Here is an 18173-nt window from a genome sequence, read left to right as displayed (position 1 = left end):
GGATTAAAATGGTCACTTGTACTGAATTATAGGTTTACTCTGTCCCGTTATGTCCCAAAGCTAGAATTATATCGGTAGGGATTCGTGAATAGTAAGTTCTGGTCTTTTCTCTTTTTGTTTTCGTATTTAGATTTCTTCATTAAAATAATCTTCCCCATGCTCTCATACTGTTTCTACCATTTTCTCTGTTCTCACTAGCAGCACTTTAACCATTTTATTCTTTATAGAGATGTCTGGGAAAGAATAATCTTTGTTTATATGGCGGAAATCTTCATTGTAGTGAGTGGAAACTCGTTCATTTTTGCTGCGCAATATGCATATGTACTTGTCGTAGCGCAAGGATAAAAACTTAAACTTTTCCCCGAGATTTACCTTACTATTGTTTTCTCACCTTATTCTGCCTGTTCATTGCTGATATCTGCCGTCATTTCGCGTATGTTAATGTTTAAGGGTTTAACCTCTTGTGAGATGTGATTTCCTTTTTTTAAGTGTTAAATAAATTGGTTTCAGCTGTTAGCTGAAGTTCTTGTGACTTTTAGGCCTTTCTGCTGACCTTCTGATGGAGTCTAAAGCTTCGTTCAGACGGAGGCGTAAAGGGCATAAGTGGTTAAAGCCGAGCTCCGTTGCCAAGGCGACCAGTCTGCGCAACGTCACAAAATCTGGTTTAGGGCTCGCGGCAAAGGGTTCAAAGTTTTCAACTTAAAGCCGAGTTTGGGATAAGCGTCGACCAATCAGAGCGAAGCTAAAACGAAGCGGCGTTCTACAGAAGATTTCGCTGTCACAAAACAAGCAGAGGGAACACGGCAAATCAATCGAGCAGGAGAACAGCGCGGGAAAGATGTAGACACATCCACGCATGAGCAAATTTAGCTTCTCTCATTGGCCACGGCTTACTCCTCGTTCTTGCAAGTGTGAACGGAATTCCCGTATTTTATGCCCTTATGACTACGCCTCTATGCCCTTTACGCCGCCGTCTGAACACAGCCTAATGGTGATAAACCATTGCTGCACTTCTTTCACCTTTTAAAATTTTACATATAATCTTCGTTTCTATCGTCCCTCGAAACAGTACATTATACTGTACATTCAGTGCTTAAGATTCAAACGGAATATAGTTACGCTATTTCTTAGTTTTTCAGTGAATTTGCAAGTGCAGCCGGAGTCATTACTTCAGCTTAATTTGTTACATATTTGTTTATCTGTTCAAATTTTATTGAATTTCATTCGATCGTTATATTATTTTTTATTATTAATTTCTTATTAATTATTTTTTATTTTATTTTCGTCCATCTTTCCTGGTGGCTTTCCGTAGGATTCCGTATTTTCTAATTTTAGAAATTAAGAGCTGATCATTTCCTTATTAATTGAAATGTTAAAAGTACAAAAAATACTAACATATATTTTAATAAGCCCCCTTCCCTGATAAAATCTTAATGAATCACTTCTGAGGATTATTCCTAGCCATTTTGGAGAGACAAGAAAGTTTATGTGTAGTTGGAATATACGATATGTTAGTTCTGGAATATAAAGATATTTCAGTACCCATGGCATACATATAGTGAAAATAAGTCGATTATGGTATTTATCAGATATGAAAATAATTGTAAATATTTTTATTTTAATGCATGCAAGTGTTTTTAAAAATCTGTGATCTTTATCGATGAAACACTATTTGACAATAACTAGTTTATGTGTTTTACAAATAGGTTCTCACCGTTTATGTGTTTTACAAATAGGTTTTCACCGTTTATGTGTTTCTTTATTTTTAATTGCATTTTACAATAGAAGTTTTATTTTATTGCATGGGAAGACCGATTGTAATATTTTTAAATAGAAGAAAACTATTTGTGTGATTTTCCTATCAGCTTTGCATTTTAATAGATTTAATTGCTAAGAAGTAGGACTATTAGCGGAACCTGCTTACTTAACATACTATGTATATGTACCAGTTTAATATGCATTCCTCATTTAAAGTTATATTTTTACTAATATTAATTTACGCATTTATTTTGTGCGAATATAAATATAAGTTAGCACTTCTAACTATCACAATATCAATTTGTATATTTTGACAGAATCACACATTTCAGTGCAAAAATAATAACAAATATCAGATATAGAACATGAAGTAAAATGCGAAATATTTTTTTCCCCTTATTACGTGCTCCGCTCTTAGGGACTACACTGAAAGGGAGGCATGCCCCGTGGAGGTCTTTTTAAGGGAAACTGGCTCGTATCCATTTTACACATGGGGAAAACCACGAAAACGCCCATGCAGCCAGCCCGTTCGCAAGGGACTCGAACGCCGAACCGAACTACCAGTGTTCAGTGGCTTTTACCGCTCGACCGCTGGTGGGCCAATGCGAAATATTAGATTGTCATTTCCTCCGCTGCAGATGAAAAAAGCCATTATTCTTTGCAGGTGTATTCATTTATGAAAGTTATTCTTGTATCGTATAAATTGATTTATTACGGTTATTGATCTAAACATACATGCTGAAAATACGTTAATCTTTATTTTCTTCTGTTAGTAAGGCCATCAGCCTTACTAATAGAAGAAAGGCGCTAAATCGTTGAGAAGGAAGTCACTAGAGGCGCTTTCAGAAGGATACCACCATTTCGAAATAGGTTGCCCAGCATTGAATTGGAAGTTTCGCAAATATATTCGGCCCTTCCTTAATTTTGCATATAACGTTTTAACATATACTTTGTGAAAAAGATCTGCTTTATACAATATAAATTTTGATTTGTTGCAACGAGCAGAACAGGAAGAAAATTATCCGAAAAAAGTGTTAAAAATAATTACATACTCTATAAAATTATTGAGACAGTTAAGGTTAGCATTTATTTGTCATGGTTAAAGAGTTCAAGCATAAAAGGAAAACGTTCAACATGCTTGGAGATATCTCAGTGAATATGACATTTTTTTGAAACCACATTTAGAAAAATATGTTAATCTAGGACGAGGAATTGTAAATTATTTGCCACATGATATTTGTGTGGACTTCTTCAGCATCATTTACAAATATTTTATAGCATATGTAACGGAAGAAATTAAATCATAAATTTACTACCACCTTATATCCGTCTGATGTTTTACATACTGATCAACTGACGTTAGAACGGAAGAAATTAAATCATAAATTTACTACCACCTTATATTCGTCTGATGTTTTACATACTGATCAACTGACGTTAGAACGGAAGAAATTAAATCATAAATTTACTACCACCTTATATCCGTCTGATGTTTTACATACTGATCAACTGACGTTAGTTATAAGGTACATATTGCCAATGTCTGATTTAAGAGAAACGTTTCTAAGGGTTTCTCAATCAGGGTTTGGTTTTATCAGGGTTAAGGTTAATTAATCAGGGTTTGGTTAAACAGGGTTTCTTAATCAGGTGAGGAATTAGAGAATTTCATAGTTTCAATGCGGAATGAAGTCATTCTTTTATTTATATATTAAGTATTTAGTTTTAATTTATAAATATTAAAATTAGTTTTTATTGAAGTTTTGGCTTGGATCAACACTTTTAATACTTTTCCTTGTTTATTTTATAAATATCTAAAGCTATGATCGTCTAGCAATCATGATCGTCTAGCAATGTTGAAATGGGCACATGATGGTAAGAAGGTTATAAACCAAAGGTATATCGATTGAACAATATCTTATTTTTAACGGCATTTATTGTCTGCTTTAGCAAAATTATGTATAATATAAAATTTACCGTGGGCAGATATTTGAGAATGAAGCAGAGCTATCAGGAAAATATTAAGATTGCAGGCCTGTGTTAATTGTTCTCGTTCGAGCGCGATCTACATACTTTGCGCTAATTATTATTCTTTAAATTTAAGGTGAAGTTTTGCTGCAAAAAATTGTAGCACCACCGCTCAGTAATTTAAATTTGTGCAAAAGTCATTTCTTTTCTTTTTGCATGCTTTCGTCGTTAGCAAATTTTGAGTAGGAATCGAGAAAAGTATGAAATTAATTGAACGATAAAAAAATTGTCGAATGCTAGATTGTCGTCTATAACAAATGCCATGCTGGCATTAAAATTGGTTGCAATCATATAAAAGAAGCCTTATCTCATTTCTGTGCTTCAGATTTGAAAAGAAAGTAACTGTAGTGGAGACATCTTTATTTAAAAAAAAATATCCTGTTACTCAACGACATTAATATGGAACACGGTTTTGCAGGCAATGAGTGCCACTTGAAACTGTTTAAAGGAATTGATTTATTAAAACCTGAGAAGAATTTTAACTCACGATTCCGTCCTGAATTTTTGAGGATGCAAACGGACCATGACGTCTTTGGCATTTGAAGAATAAAACCGCAGACCACAAAAAAAAAAAAAGAAATTTTTTATGAAAATAATGAAGAATTTAAATTACTTCACTCGAAAATTTTATTTTTAGTTCTCTTAACAGCATTTGTTACAACATAACCAGAACCTGCTCATTAAAATGAAGCATGTAAAAATAAAACAGAAAATTTTAAAATATTATTTAATTTAAATTTACAAAATTTTGATAGAAATATCTATGTAAATGAATTCGAAGTGATTTCGAAAGGTGATATGAATATTATGCATTTTGATGAAGTGGAACTCTTTATTTATTTATTTACTTTTTTAAAAATTTAAGACAAATTTATTTCTGCTTTACAGCTATATCATGCTGCCAGTAAAAGGAGATCAACGTTTCCTATCGTAGAAAATATTAAAAACAATTTTTTTACGACTCCAGTTTCCGATGCATATGTAGAAAGATAGTTATCTAATTTAAGAAGAGTGAAAAACTGCTTAAGAAGTAGATTTGTCAGATGAATGATATAACCTTATTATACATGGAACAAGAATGTTAAATAACATTGATGCTTCGAAAAGATTTAATGGATTTGTTAGAATGAAGTCAAAGAAAATCTTTACTATTTTCTTTCAAGTAATAAATAATTATTTTAATTAAAAAAAAATTCATAAAATGTTTTAGCTGCTTGATTTTACATGTTTGTTTCTCACAGAATATTTAATTTTTTATATAATTTTAATTTCCATATATTTTAATCTTGATATGTAGAGTGTGAAAGAAATAAAAATATTAAAATATAATTTTATTGAAATGTACATAATTATATATTAATATATAATTTATTATAATATTTTTAATACGTTGAAGTGTAATACATCAGTTATTGTATTACACTTCGGCACTAATTGGGTTTCAAGATACGTAAGTACTGCCTTTAGGAGCGCCAAAAATTTTATCGCTGGCTTAACCAGACCGTGGCTTAAAATCAAGGATTCTAATTTTAATTCAACAACGTGCTTAACTACATTGAGGGTCAATAGTATTTACATTTATTGATAATAGATGGCACGAGCACTTTCCTTTAGTAAAGAAATACAGTAAGACCCCGCTTAACGCGGAGGATACGTTCCATCAAAGTAGAACGTAATGCGAAACAGCGCTAAACGAGGCTATCTTTACATGTAAATATTGGGGTTAGGGGAAGATGGCTAGGAAATTGGTTAGGTATTAAATTTAAAAAGTATGTTTTTTTAATAAAAATAAAACCAAACATTTATTTCTTAAAGCCCAAATTAATACCACATTATTATTTCTTGCAAAAATAAAAACAAAATATACATAACAAAACGAATATTCTTAAAAAAAAAAACAAATAAAATTATAAGTCAGTCATATTTAGTTAGCCTTCCGCGTTTTCAGTGTTCTGCCTTTTTGTGACAAAAGCATCTAATGTTGTTTGCCTTTTTCTTTTGCGTTGTTCTCTTAAAAGTTCTTCATAAACGGATAGAGCATCTCTAACACCACGCCTTACTTTTGAGCTCCTGTCAAAATTCGGATCATTTTCAATGAATTGATCCATTATTTCAGTTATGGTAGACAAACTCCTTTTTACAAACGCCATTGAAAGTTCTTTTTGCTCTTCTTCTGAATCACTGCTGTCAACATTTTTGATTTCTTCTTGTTCTGTTAATTCCTTGAGCTCATCATTAGAAAGACTAGCCGCTGCTTCTTGAATTATTTCTTCGACATCTTCCACATTTACCCCTTCAAAATATGTCTGTACAATACTGCACCAAACAAGAAATACAAGTACACTCTTTCGGATATGTATTTGAAACCTATCGCTGCATAATATTTCGGGGAATTCCCGTATGCTGCGAGCGATTTCGTGGAATCCCCGGGTTGAAATAAAAGAGCGCTAAACCGAAATAGCGCTAAACGAAACAGCGTTAAGTGGGGTCTTACTGCATTAAGCAATGCCGGAATGAATTTCTCCATCATCTGCGAAAACAGCGCTTTCTGCGTATAAAGGTACAATAGCAGTATATACCTTAAAATGCAGGAGGAGACAGGTGTTTTTCCAACCCCAACATACAACAAATGTTTATAAATACACGGTTTTTTAAAGCATTTTACGTTATTTCTTTGCACAAACTTTGAATTTAATATCGGCTTTCACAGTTAACGAGCTCTACTACAGCACAATTTTTGCTTTCAGTAACAATTCCCAGGTTCGTAGCCAAGAGAAACCCGCTTCATCACTGCCTATGATTTAAAAAAAAAAAAAAGTGCTAAATGATGTTCAACGGCCTTAAGTTTTTAAAACATTGCTTTCCAGCTTCCGGAAAATTCACCCTTCCCCAGCAAACAAGCGGCGGGAAAATACTTCAGAGGTTATCTGACGCTTTCAAATCGTAAAGCTTTTATTCTTTTACAGCTTTGAATAGTCCTCCGTATCTGATCCCACTTTCCCTCTAGCTACTAAGCTTAATATCACTAGCTATTAAGCTTAATGTCATCCTTCATAAATTGTTTTAATCTAATTAAAAAATTTATTTTTTCATAAGGTCAGAGCATTCAACGTTTACCTTGAAAATATTAAAGAAATACCTACACTTTAAAATTTTCAAACAATAATTTCATTCTTAAGATACAGCAAAAATTCAAAACTATAAATTCAAAGAAATTTAAACAATAGTACAAAAATATTACTCGTATTAGGAACCTTCCCTAAGTAAAATCTTCAAATATTCTTTACCTAATTTTTTATCAAATTCAATAATTTTTTTTCAAGTTCAAAAATACAAAACTACATTTTAAATAAATCATAAAATTTTTAAATTATTCATTTTAATCTTATAATGATTTAAAATATTGCCATCAATAAATCATAAAACAAGACAATTATTTATAATGCAAAATCATTGTAAAACGTAATTTCCTCACTTAAAAACTTCGGCTTTGGAACTTAATACCACTTCTCTATCACATATGATAATATTCCAATGTTTGAATGAAAAAAGCACTGAAATGTTTGAAGAATTTGCCGAATAAAGCACAAAAGACTATTTCGTATTTCTCCATTTCACTGATAAGGGTTGTTGAACTTAGCACTCTGGATGTTTAATTTTCTTTTTACGAGATGAAAACATTGCGAATATTGCAAGCGAACAAGAATCATTAAGCATATTTCACTCATCAAATGGCCTTGATACGAAATGCTTTTTCTTCTCTTTTAGATTTTGAACTTTTGAGGCAGCAGTGTTATCCGTTTCACGTTGCGTAATGTACTAAGAAAGCAAACATAACACTCACTCCTTCGATTGGAAGCACTTTTGAATCCGGTATTAAATCACTTTTTAATTTTTTTTTTTTTTTTTTTTTTCGCAGTCACTTGATACTTTGAACTGAAACATACTGGGGTTGCGGCAGCAAGTAGATATCCTGTCGACCTTTTACTTATGTCATAATACGAAGCACAATCGCGATGCCTGAGTGGTAGGGCGAAAGGAAGAAGTTGATACTAAATTAGATTTAGCCAATTAACATCTTTATTTGCAAATTTTCAAGCACACTAGAATAATTCTTTATAAACAATATACAGTTTAATAACAGCAATTACGATAATTTCTTATACACATTGGTTTTTAATTAAGTATCGACGAGACAAAACTACTGAAAATTAAATGCATTATATTATAAACTTAAATAAATATTATATATGTACTTATGTATACCTATATATATATAGAAATACCCAAATTTGGAATCTAAAACGATGATTGGAAGTTTGCATATATATACATATACAGTGAGTGGGTAAGTTGCTAGAGATACACTTTTTTAAACGTGGGCTTGTCTGTTAGTAACGTTATAGAGTTGTAGCAGTTAGTATGAAAATGGATAAGTCGAAAGATCTGAGTGGCATTGAATGAGACATAATCGTAACACTGTAGGTGTTTTCTTGTGCAACAGTATCTAGAGCCTTAAAGAGTGGCGGTAGAACAAAAGAACTTTGTAGAGACATTAGGTATTTTTGGAAGCAGGAAAGATGAAAAATTAACAAAGCCTTCGCAGGGAATCTAACCGCGGACCTGTGGAATACCGGCCCAGTGTGCTGACCACCACACCCCGAAGGCTCGCCAAAAAGGTGGGATAAATACCTTACATACTTCCCTTTTTAAAGGGCGACTTGGGTTTTTAGGGGACCCAATCGCAAAATCCTGGGTTTGGAGAAATCATCATCCACCACTCTTTTAGTTCGGGTGCCACTGTAGAGACATTAGGATTTTTTTAAAGCAGGTAAGATGAAAAATGAGCAATCACCTTCGCCGGGAATCGAACCAGGGACCTCTGGAATACTGGCCCAGTGTGCAGACCACCACACCCCGAAGGCTCGCCAAGAAGGTGGTAGAAATACCTTAGAACTTCAGTTAGTAAGAACAACTGCAGTCGGAAAATCTTGGTGAACAAAAGAGGTGAAAGAAAGCTGTAACGAGTCGCCCTCAACAGAAGACCAGTAATGCTATAGCGTTGCAGCTCAGTGCAATACAGGTGCATCAAACAGCATATCCAAATGCACAGCGCAATGAAATTTGCAACGGAATGCTTTTAATAGCGAGAGACCGTTACGGATGCTTATGCTATCACTGATAAATAGGAAATAACCATTGCTGTGGACCCAGGAGCACCAAAACTGGACCACTAACGATTTAAAAAAGTTTCTTAGTCCAATAAATCTCATCTCGTTTTCTTTGCCATCATGCAGATATGCATGCATCATAATATGGCGCAAACATTGTGTTTACGAGCACCTCTTGCCTAATGACAACTCTTCAGACTAGTGGCCCTGGAATTATGGTCCTTGGAATATTTTCGTTGCAGAGGGTCCCTTGTTATGAGCAGCCAGTAGTTTTACTAGCCAGTAGACAGTAGTTAGTATTTCTGCTCATAGCAAGGGACCGACTGCAACGAAAAGCTGTAGTGACAGCCAGTAGCAGTCAGCATGACAGCTTACCTCAATATCGGTACCAAATCACTTTCACTCATTTGTGGCTGCGAGTTCTCTGATGCAAATTGTCACTTTCCGCAGGCCAATGATCCCTATCACCATGCACGATAGATCGCAAACAGATTTGAAGAGGCTTCGGAGTTCAAATTGGTTTCATGGACAGCTCAATCGTCTGGCGTCAGTCCTATTTAGCATTTGTAGAACGATGTAGAAAATTATTTACATTTTTTGGAAATGCCACTAGACAGTCTGAATGAAATTGGAACTGTCTTTAAGTTAGCATGAGTTAATATTCTTTGGAAACGATATCAACACCTTGTCGTGGCTATGAATCCATGAATAGTCCATCTCGCTAGAAGAATATCGACGGTGATCAAACCTAAAGGGGTAGCAATGCGTTATTACCTGGTGTCTTCAATACTTTAACTATGCATTATATATAGAAAGAGAAAGAGAGGAAACTTTATGTGATAGTTCGAAGTAAAGCAGTGTGACTTAAAGTCACTAAACTTTGAAGGAATTTACATACAGATAGATTTGCAATCAATAATACTGTAGTTAGAGTAGAAACGCATTAAACGGAATTGTTTTAGGAACCTGTGTTTAGAAAGTTATATATTTTAGTTATAATTATATTCAGTATATGGAGTTGTCTCTAAAAATCCTTTTTTTAGAATTTAAATTTGCTTTTTTACTTTTTTACTTTTATACGTATTTGTTAAGAATTTAAATTTGTTTATATTTAATTAAATATGTAATCAAATTTAATTTTTTAATTAAACTCATATAACGAAAAAGAAAATGCTTGGAAATGCAATCATCATTGAGCCTATCTTTACCAAAAATGAAGGCTATAAAATTTTTGTAATCACTCAGCCGCTTCAAGAATGTTGCTGTGAACGCACAGTTTTGAAATCACCTTTAATTAGAGTAAAATGCGTGTAAAATTTACAACTAATTTTGGCCTATTAATAAGTAAAAAACCAACTGTTTATTTGACTTTTATTTTTATATTTCTTTCATTTCCTTTGCTTCTTAATTTTAATTTTTTTCGCATATCTTTTCATTTTTTTATTTTTAAGTATTTTTCGATATGAATACTAACATTATTTTTATTTAGTTTTTTAATTAATTATGATTAATTGTCTATCGTCGAGTCGGGGAATTATTTTACATTTTTGAGCTTATTTAGGATTTAAATTCAAATCTTATAAAATTGGTTAGAAAATTTGAAACAGGAACAGGGATTTTGTTCACAAATGCGAAAAAAAGAAATGCTCTCCTTATGAATTGTTGGTAATTGTATAGAGAGATTCCAGTTCCCCTTGAAAAGTCGTGGTCTTCTTGTGGAGTCAATAGTGATTCTAGTGTACCGTTCAAAAGTCCTCTTAAGTGCACAGGATTATCTTTAAAGTTTATAACGCAGGGATGTTTAAAATCCACGTTGTTACATCGAACTGGAAATCAGTCTAATATGGGATATGGTCCCTTCTCACAGCTAGACAGGTCGGCAGAAATGACAGCATGCTGGACAGGATGATTCCCTGAGGCAGTCAATTTCACTCCGCAGCAAAGTAGTTTTCAACTCCGGGATGGTTTTCAAAAGGGAATGGTGCGATGAAATTAATCTTCCAAGTGCGTCCCAGACATGCTTTAAAGACTCAAGATCAGGATAACTGGCTGGTCAATGCATGCGGCAAATATTCTCATTTTCCAAGTAATCGTCAACCTGCTGAGCCCTATGCGGACGAGCATTGCTGTCCATTAAAGTCCATCTAAGATCTCCTCTTTATCCTTCATAACAGTCAGGGAAACCTTTATCAATTACATGTAGTTCCAACATAATGCCTGCTAAAACAATTAGTCTTCCTCCACCGTAATATGGAATTGATGGTATCGTATTCCAGGCTCCTCCCAGATACAGGTACTCCAAGAATCATTGTCCAAGCTGAATCTCGACTCATCTATAAAACGCTCAACGCTTCATTGATGTCTGGTTCAAGACGCATGTTATCCACACCATGCTAAACGCGCTTCCTTGTATACTGCAGTGGGGGAGCGGGACGAAAACAGCCGGTCTTCTAGCATACAGCCCTATCTCATAAAGACTTCGAGTAACTATAGACTTTGAAACGCGGGTTCCACTGGCAGCATATAGTTGAAGTGAGAGCTGTGAAACTGTAGTAGTCTTATATCGCCTAGCTAAAAGTGCCAAATAACAATCCTCATTTGTCGTTGCAGATATTAATCTACCTTGTCCAGGTCTTCTTGATATGAATCCAGTGTTTCTGAAACTGTTTCTACAAATTGCAGACGACACCGAATGTTGCATAGACATCTGTATCACCTGTGTCACCATCTCATTCTGGCATCCTTAGCCCGTGGCTACTCATTTTATCTGATACCTAAATAAAATTTACCCACCTTTTGGGAGAAACACGACTAAACACGTCTTGAAGGAGTACGAGCGCATAAATCGCCAAAAACCCCTCGTGCGCTTATATTCCCTTCGCAATAACCATGGAGGTAAGGAGTAAGATGGAGTCGCCCTAAACAAGTTTCTCCCGTACCCTGCTCTGAAGCACCGACGATCACTACGTGGTGACCAAAACATTGGGTCAATTACTATTGAGTTCTATGGGATTTGACGCGTTCGGATGTAAATATTTTGTAATTACGTCGTAAATATACATATAAATGTATATATTTTCTTTTTCTACAACACTTCAGAGTCCTAAGTATGTGAAAACAACATATTTTTAAACAACATTTCATTCTGAACGGAATTAAATGCTATACTTTTCACAAGTTTTCTCAGAATGGTTTAATTTGAATGAAATATTTTCACAAGTTTTCGTTAATTACATTAGAAAAAAAAATTAAGGTAATTCCATTTTATTCGGTTAAGGTACAAAAATTAAGATCAAAGTTTATTGTATTATTAATATTAAAATTATGCATTATTTCTTTTCTATTTATAGAGCTTCTTCCTAAAATACTTTCTTAAATATGACATGATTTTTTGGCTTCTGAGGCATCTTTTAAATCGAAAAATGTAAGTCAATTTATAAGTAATGCTCTATTCGGTTCATTTTAAATTAGAGAATTATTAGGAATTAACGAAATACTTTAAATAGCACTTGACTTTCTCTGAACATTTCTGAAAGGGAATAAAATAAGTTTTTTTTTTTTTTTTTTTTTTTTATTTTTTTTTTTAAGTATTATTTAAAACTTGTAACTGAGTTATTATAAAATGTAAGGGGAATAATTCTTTTAATTATACTTATCAGATTTTTTTTAACCTTCATTTCAACAATACATATTCCAAAACTCTTTATTACGTTCTTAAGTGCGCATCTCATAGCATTTGCTTTACAATACCTTTTAACAGATTGCTTTCCAATACGAACAATTCTTGCTTAAGTAGTTTTATAACGTATTTGTCAACAGGATTTCAATTTATGTTTACAATTCAATATTAAGATTATTATATATTTAGATAACATTTATAATCATTATAAATTAGATACATTTAATGATTAGATTTCTTCACAGTACTTTCACAGTTGTTTATAAGTGAATAAATTCTTCATTTCAAATACATTTATAAATAATTTAATGAATATTTAAGTATTTTGTCAAAGGCAGATACATGCTTTTTGCAAGCACATGCATAAATACCCATACATATTTCCTATTTTTCATTTCCGGCATGTGCAAATCTTTAATTTCTGTGCATTCACTATATTTTTTGTGTAAAGTAATTTACACTAATTTAGCATACACCCGAAAGTTTTACATAAAAAATATATATGAATATAATTTGAATGAAAATTATAAGTATTATTTTTAAATTATAAGTATATTCTTTAAGCATAACATTTTTCTTAAAATCTATATTTTTGTAGTGCAACAGCTTAGAATTTTATAAAACAAATTCATAATCAAAATCGCTGTTGTTAGTTATCGAAAAATAACCAAGATGTGATTTTTGCGTAAATGTCACTAAACTATACAAATTGCTATTATCCATCACACTATAAATGTTTCTTTCATGCGAAAGTGTCCCTTTTTCTATTTCTATGGAACTGTCGTGTGTCGAAATACTATCAGAATCTTGTCAAGCGAGCTTCTGAATGTAAACAAAGAACAGCCCATCTGGTGACCCAAGCTTCAAAGCAGTGCTTCACTTTTAGCGCGGGTTGGCCCTTCCTCCCTTTCCTACATCCATGGCAATAACTAGCTCCACAAACACGCCAAGTGTACACTTTCGTATTCGCTTCTGAATATTTGCGTAATACTTCGGCGGCATAGTACTTTTGTACTATCCCGCCGAAAAAAAAAAAACGTAAAACAAAAACATAATAGGGATGCTCTCTTAATTCTGGAGACGAGTGTACTTAGTTTGCTTAAAACCTAGTTCAAATTGCTTTATTTGTTACACTTACTTAGTTTTCTTTCTATAAATTTACAGTTGACAAAAATGTTTCTTAAACTTTCCAAGATAGTATAATCTTTATAATAAAAATTTTCTTTGGTAAAATTATTTTATATATATTGCTTAATAATTCTGCGAAAGCTTACTATTTTTTTGTGCTGAATAAATATGCTGCCTTTGTTGGAACAATCAGAAACATAACAAAATTTAACGTTTATGATCTTGCCTTTAATATGCCAAGTGAGCTTGTGATTGACTATAATTAAATCAGAAATTATTCAAACTAAATTATTACTGACGCAATCGTTTCAGTGATTCAAGGGGAAGGTTAAAGATTAATTTTACTCACTGCAAATTATGTGTATCATTTCATCTATATATATTAAGCATCACAATAATTGAACCAACAAATCATTCAGACTAAATTGTTACTAATACAATTACTTCAGCTAATTAAAAAAAAACATACTGAAACTTAATTCTTATCAACATATTTAATAAATATCCTTTAATAAGGAAAATTAATATCAGCAAAGCGAAATACATACCTGACATCGACTGCATATATAAGACCTTTTAGAAGTTTGAAAATGTATTCCGAATTTTGCCTTTTTTTTAAACATGCTTGATTTAGATAAAAGTGCCGTAAATCTATATAAATATTATTTTATAGCGATGCAATACAATGTTTTTATTAGATTTGTCTCTAATCAGATAGTAAATATCTTGGAAAAGATCTTAGATGCAAGTTATCTCACTTTCACTTTTAAAGAAAGCAGCTAGGCGGAAAAAAAAAAATAATTTTCTTGTGCTAAAGTTTTATTCTGTAATAGCACATATTAAACACTAAATGTGTGGAAGAAATTATTTGTAAAGCTCTAAAACGTTTAGCAGGTTATAATATATTTCAAGGAATAAGTTTCACAAGGAAAGAAAGTAGTGAATTGTGAAATAATTATAAAAATAAAATGTCACACTATAAAACAAAAGTAGGAAATACTCTAATTTAAACAATAAACAGTTACGTTCAAAGTCAACTGAAAGTTCTAGTTTATATTTCTTACTAAGCCAGACTTTTCAGGTGAATTTTGTTTAAACCTCCTATTTATAGAATTTCAGCCATAAATGTTAGCTGTTTCCAAAGATTATAATAAACATTTAAATGTGTCAAATAAACGTGAATAGAAAAAAATCGGAAACCTCAGACGTTGTCCTTAAACTGATTGTGAAACTAAGAAGATTAGAAAAATCCCAACAGAAGCCGTGTAACTAGTGGTTAAAACAAATGGCAACAAGCTCAGAATAACAAATAGTAATATTACTATGCTGAATTAAATTGAAGTGAGCGCTTAACGCTTAACACACACATAGTTATATTAACATGTTGACGAGTTCTCGCTCTTAACGGTACTTACGTATTAACCAGCCAACCGCGCTACTATCGAACCATAAAAGTTGGCAGAGAACTTGACAAATTTGCACCAATCGCTCCTGCAGCATCCTGAAGGAACTGATGCCTTTTTATTTAATAAACAATCAGCATTCGACCTGCTTCGTTTTTTGTGTTTCGCAAACATCGTTCAACATCGTAAATACACGAGCTTTAAAGCGCATATAATATAATAGAATAGAATAGAATATTGCATGTGTAACAAATTATAACTATTTATGTCTTAGGGAGATGCTACGAAAAAATTTGGAGATCTCTAGTTTACATTACAGCTAGACACTTAGAGCACTTACCAACATCAAAGTTACAGTAAGTTCGCGTAATGTGATCTCAGTTATTGCTGTTAATCGGATATTGTTACTGAATTGTCGAAGTCCCCCTCCCCCGTTTGTATGCGAAAACATGAAAAGTGCATCGCTTTTCCTGTGCAACAAATTGGTTGCTATCATCAAAATATTGGCTATAGAAGTTTTCTAACCGAATTAGAGTCACCAAATAAAGTTAAAACAAAGTATAGAAACAAAGAACTTCAGTTATAAATTCTTTGATATAAATTGCCAAATAACAAAGAAATGTCACAGAGTAAGGGATTCAGTTGCCAAATAACAAAGAAATGTCGCAGAGTAAGGGATTCAGTTGCCAAATAGCTTAATTTTTTATTTAGGTCAAGCATGTATAAAAGACCCCGTTTACCACGTTTTACAAAAATCTACTGGATTAACTAAGCTAATGCAGTTGTAAGTTTAAATTATCTTTCCTTAATGTGCCAAAAAAATTGTTTTTTCAACTTTAGAGTTTGATGAATGTTCAGTTCTTGATAGAAGTATTTTTTATTCTGTTCAGTCATTTTATCATTTTTTATCACTTGTATTTCACTTTTAAACTTTTCAAACATTTTAAAATTATGAAGACTGTAAAGGACATATTGATCTGAATCTAAAAAATGAAGTCGATATATTATATGGTTATGATCCGGTCCCAAAATTACGTACCAACTGCAGCGACACAAGGACACACAAAAGGGGGGGGGCGTTCGTTACGATATCGGACGACTGTGACGAAACCACCAGGAATTAGGTAGAGGTCGACGCGGCCGTTCTTTCTTATCCCAGCAAATCCTCATACAAGTAAGCCTTCTCCTCTGTAATAGTCTATTTCGACGATATTTGGCGCCCAATAGCGTCTTCCTGGCTCTCGCCATATCATTGCGCTTCGGGACTCGCTCTGGATGTTAAATCATGATCCATCCGTAAAGAGTATGTGGCCCTATTGCTCTAATGTCCAACTGCAATTCTCGTGGGCCCAATTAAACCGCGCTCTGACATGCGATGAGGGCAAAGAAACACAAACCATCTTCGGGCATACAGTCTCCTTCCATGCAGTCGACGCGACACAGTTTGGCGGGATATGGGCCATCCTGCAGCGGCAGAGAGATGCGACGCCAGTTGTCGTGCTATTAGTGATTTACGGTGTCTTGCACATAGCAACAGAAAGCGATCGTTTTGCGTTATGATAATCCTCCGGCTTTTAGACCCACGTCTTTTAGAGGATTTAATCCCTTTGAAAGCGATTCCACAGCCTATTGATGACACTACGATTCTTATTCAGCTCTCTCGCAACAGCGGATTGACTAGAACCAGCTTGCAACATTCCGACAGTCCTCCAACGTATTTCAGCGTGCATATAGTGTCTTCTGCTCATACTTTCCGCTTTGCCTATCTCAGATTACACGGAATTTTCACTCTTTGCGAAATGACACATATATCCAGCATGCCCTATTTTAAGCGTTCTAGTGTATGTGCGGAACTGCGTGTTATGCTAATTTCAGTTGCCTATTCACCACTTACTTCATATATAAATTGTGTGTTTTAATTCCCCTTTTTACGTTAATACATTTTCTTTTAGCGTTTGTTGCTCATTTTTTTAGCACGAGTATGTATATATGATGTAGTTTTTGCGGGAGATGAAACCAATTCACTAAAGGGTAAAACTGGTATTACATTTTAAAGGGGCTGAATTAGTTTATGTAAATGTCTTTTTTAACATTTTAAATTATTAATTTATTTTAAAGGTTTTTGAAGTTTTCAACTTATGAATAATGTTTCCTTCTTCTTAAATAAAAAATATATGGGTATTATAACTTGTGATTCTTCCGTATCTGTGCTAGAAGATTACTTACTCAAACGCCTTAGCACTGTGTCTAAAGTTTAAATGCACACATATCTATATCACTCAGTTCGCTAAGCAATTGCAAGTAGATTAGAAATTCCAAAAATTAACTAAACATGGTATGTTACGTCGACTAGCACTATTAAATACTATATATTTTCCGCCCACCAGCGGCCGAGCGGTAAAGTCGCTGAACGCTGGTAGTTCGGTCCAAGGTCCGAATCCCGCGAACGGGCTGGGCTGGCTGCATGGGCGTTTTCGTGGTTTTCCCCCATGTGTAACGTGTATACGAGCCAGTTTCGCTTAGAAAGTCCTCCACGAAGGCATCCCTTCCCTTAGGCAGATAGCCCTAGTGTGTTTTGCCATAATTAAATACACACACACACACACACCATATATTTTCCGCAGAAGCAGTACTTACCAAGGGAGGGGATGATATATATATATATATATATATATATATATATTCACTGTAATACAACGTAACGCATAAGTTAAAAAATATTGGGAACACTTTGTGAAGGACGTTTTTAATATCAATAATTACGAATTTTCATACAAGTGTTTCGTTAATATACAAGCAAGGGTACAAGTAGGGTTAATATACAAGTACGGTGTTCGGTTTCTTTTTTCTTTTTTTTTTTTTTTTTTTTTTTTTTCGATATAGATTTCAGAAGTAAATGTATTTCTATTCGATAAATAAAAGAGCAATACCAACTTTAAAATAAATTACACATCGAAGATAGTAACCTATTAAGAGAAATTCTGCTTTTTAAAGCACTTTAATTTTTGC

General features: G+C 33.4%; 1 protein-coding gene across 1 annotated transcript in view; it reads right to left on the bottom strand.

The window, feature by feature from the left end:
- Nucleotides 1–14390, bottom strand: part of LOC118202958 (uncharacterized) — a 38634-nt gene extending 24244 nt beyond the window's left edge. Inside the window, exon 1 of the mRNA XM_085809968.1 lies at nucleotides 14310–14390. The gene's annotated coding sequence lies outside the window, so the exon portion shown is untranslated. The remainder of the gene's footprint in view (nucleotides 1–14309) is intronic.
- Nucleotides 14391–18173: the final 3783 nt, after the last annotated feature.

The sequence above is a fragment of the Stegodyphus dumicola genome, chromosome X2 (genome assembly GCF_044657685.1).
Source record: "Stegodyphus dumicola isolate Sdum_Otavi_A_Nest chromosome X2, ASM4465768v1".
NCBI lineage: Eukaryota > Metazoa > Arthropoda > Arachnida > Araneae > Eresidae > Stegodyphus > Stegodyphus dumicola.
Note: the sequence above shows the minus strand (reverse complement) of the source record. Positions and strands in the feature narration are given on the sequence as shown.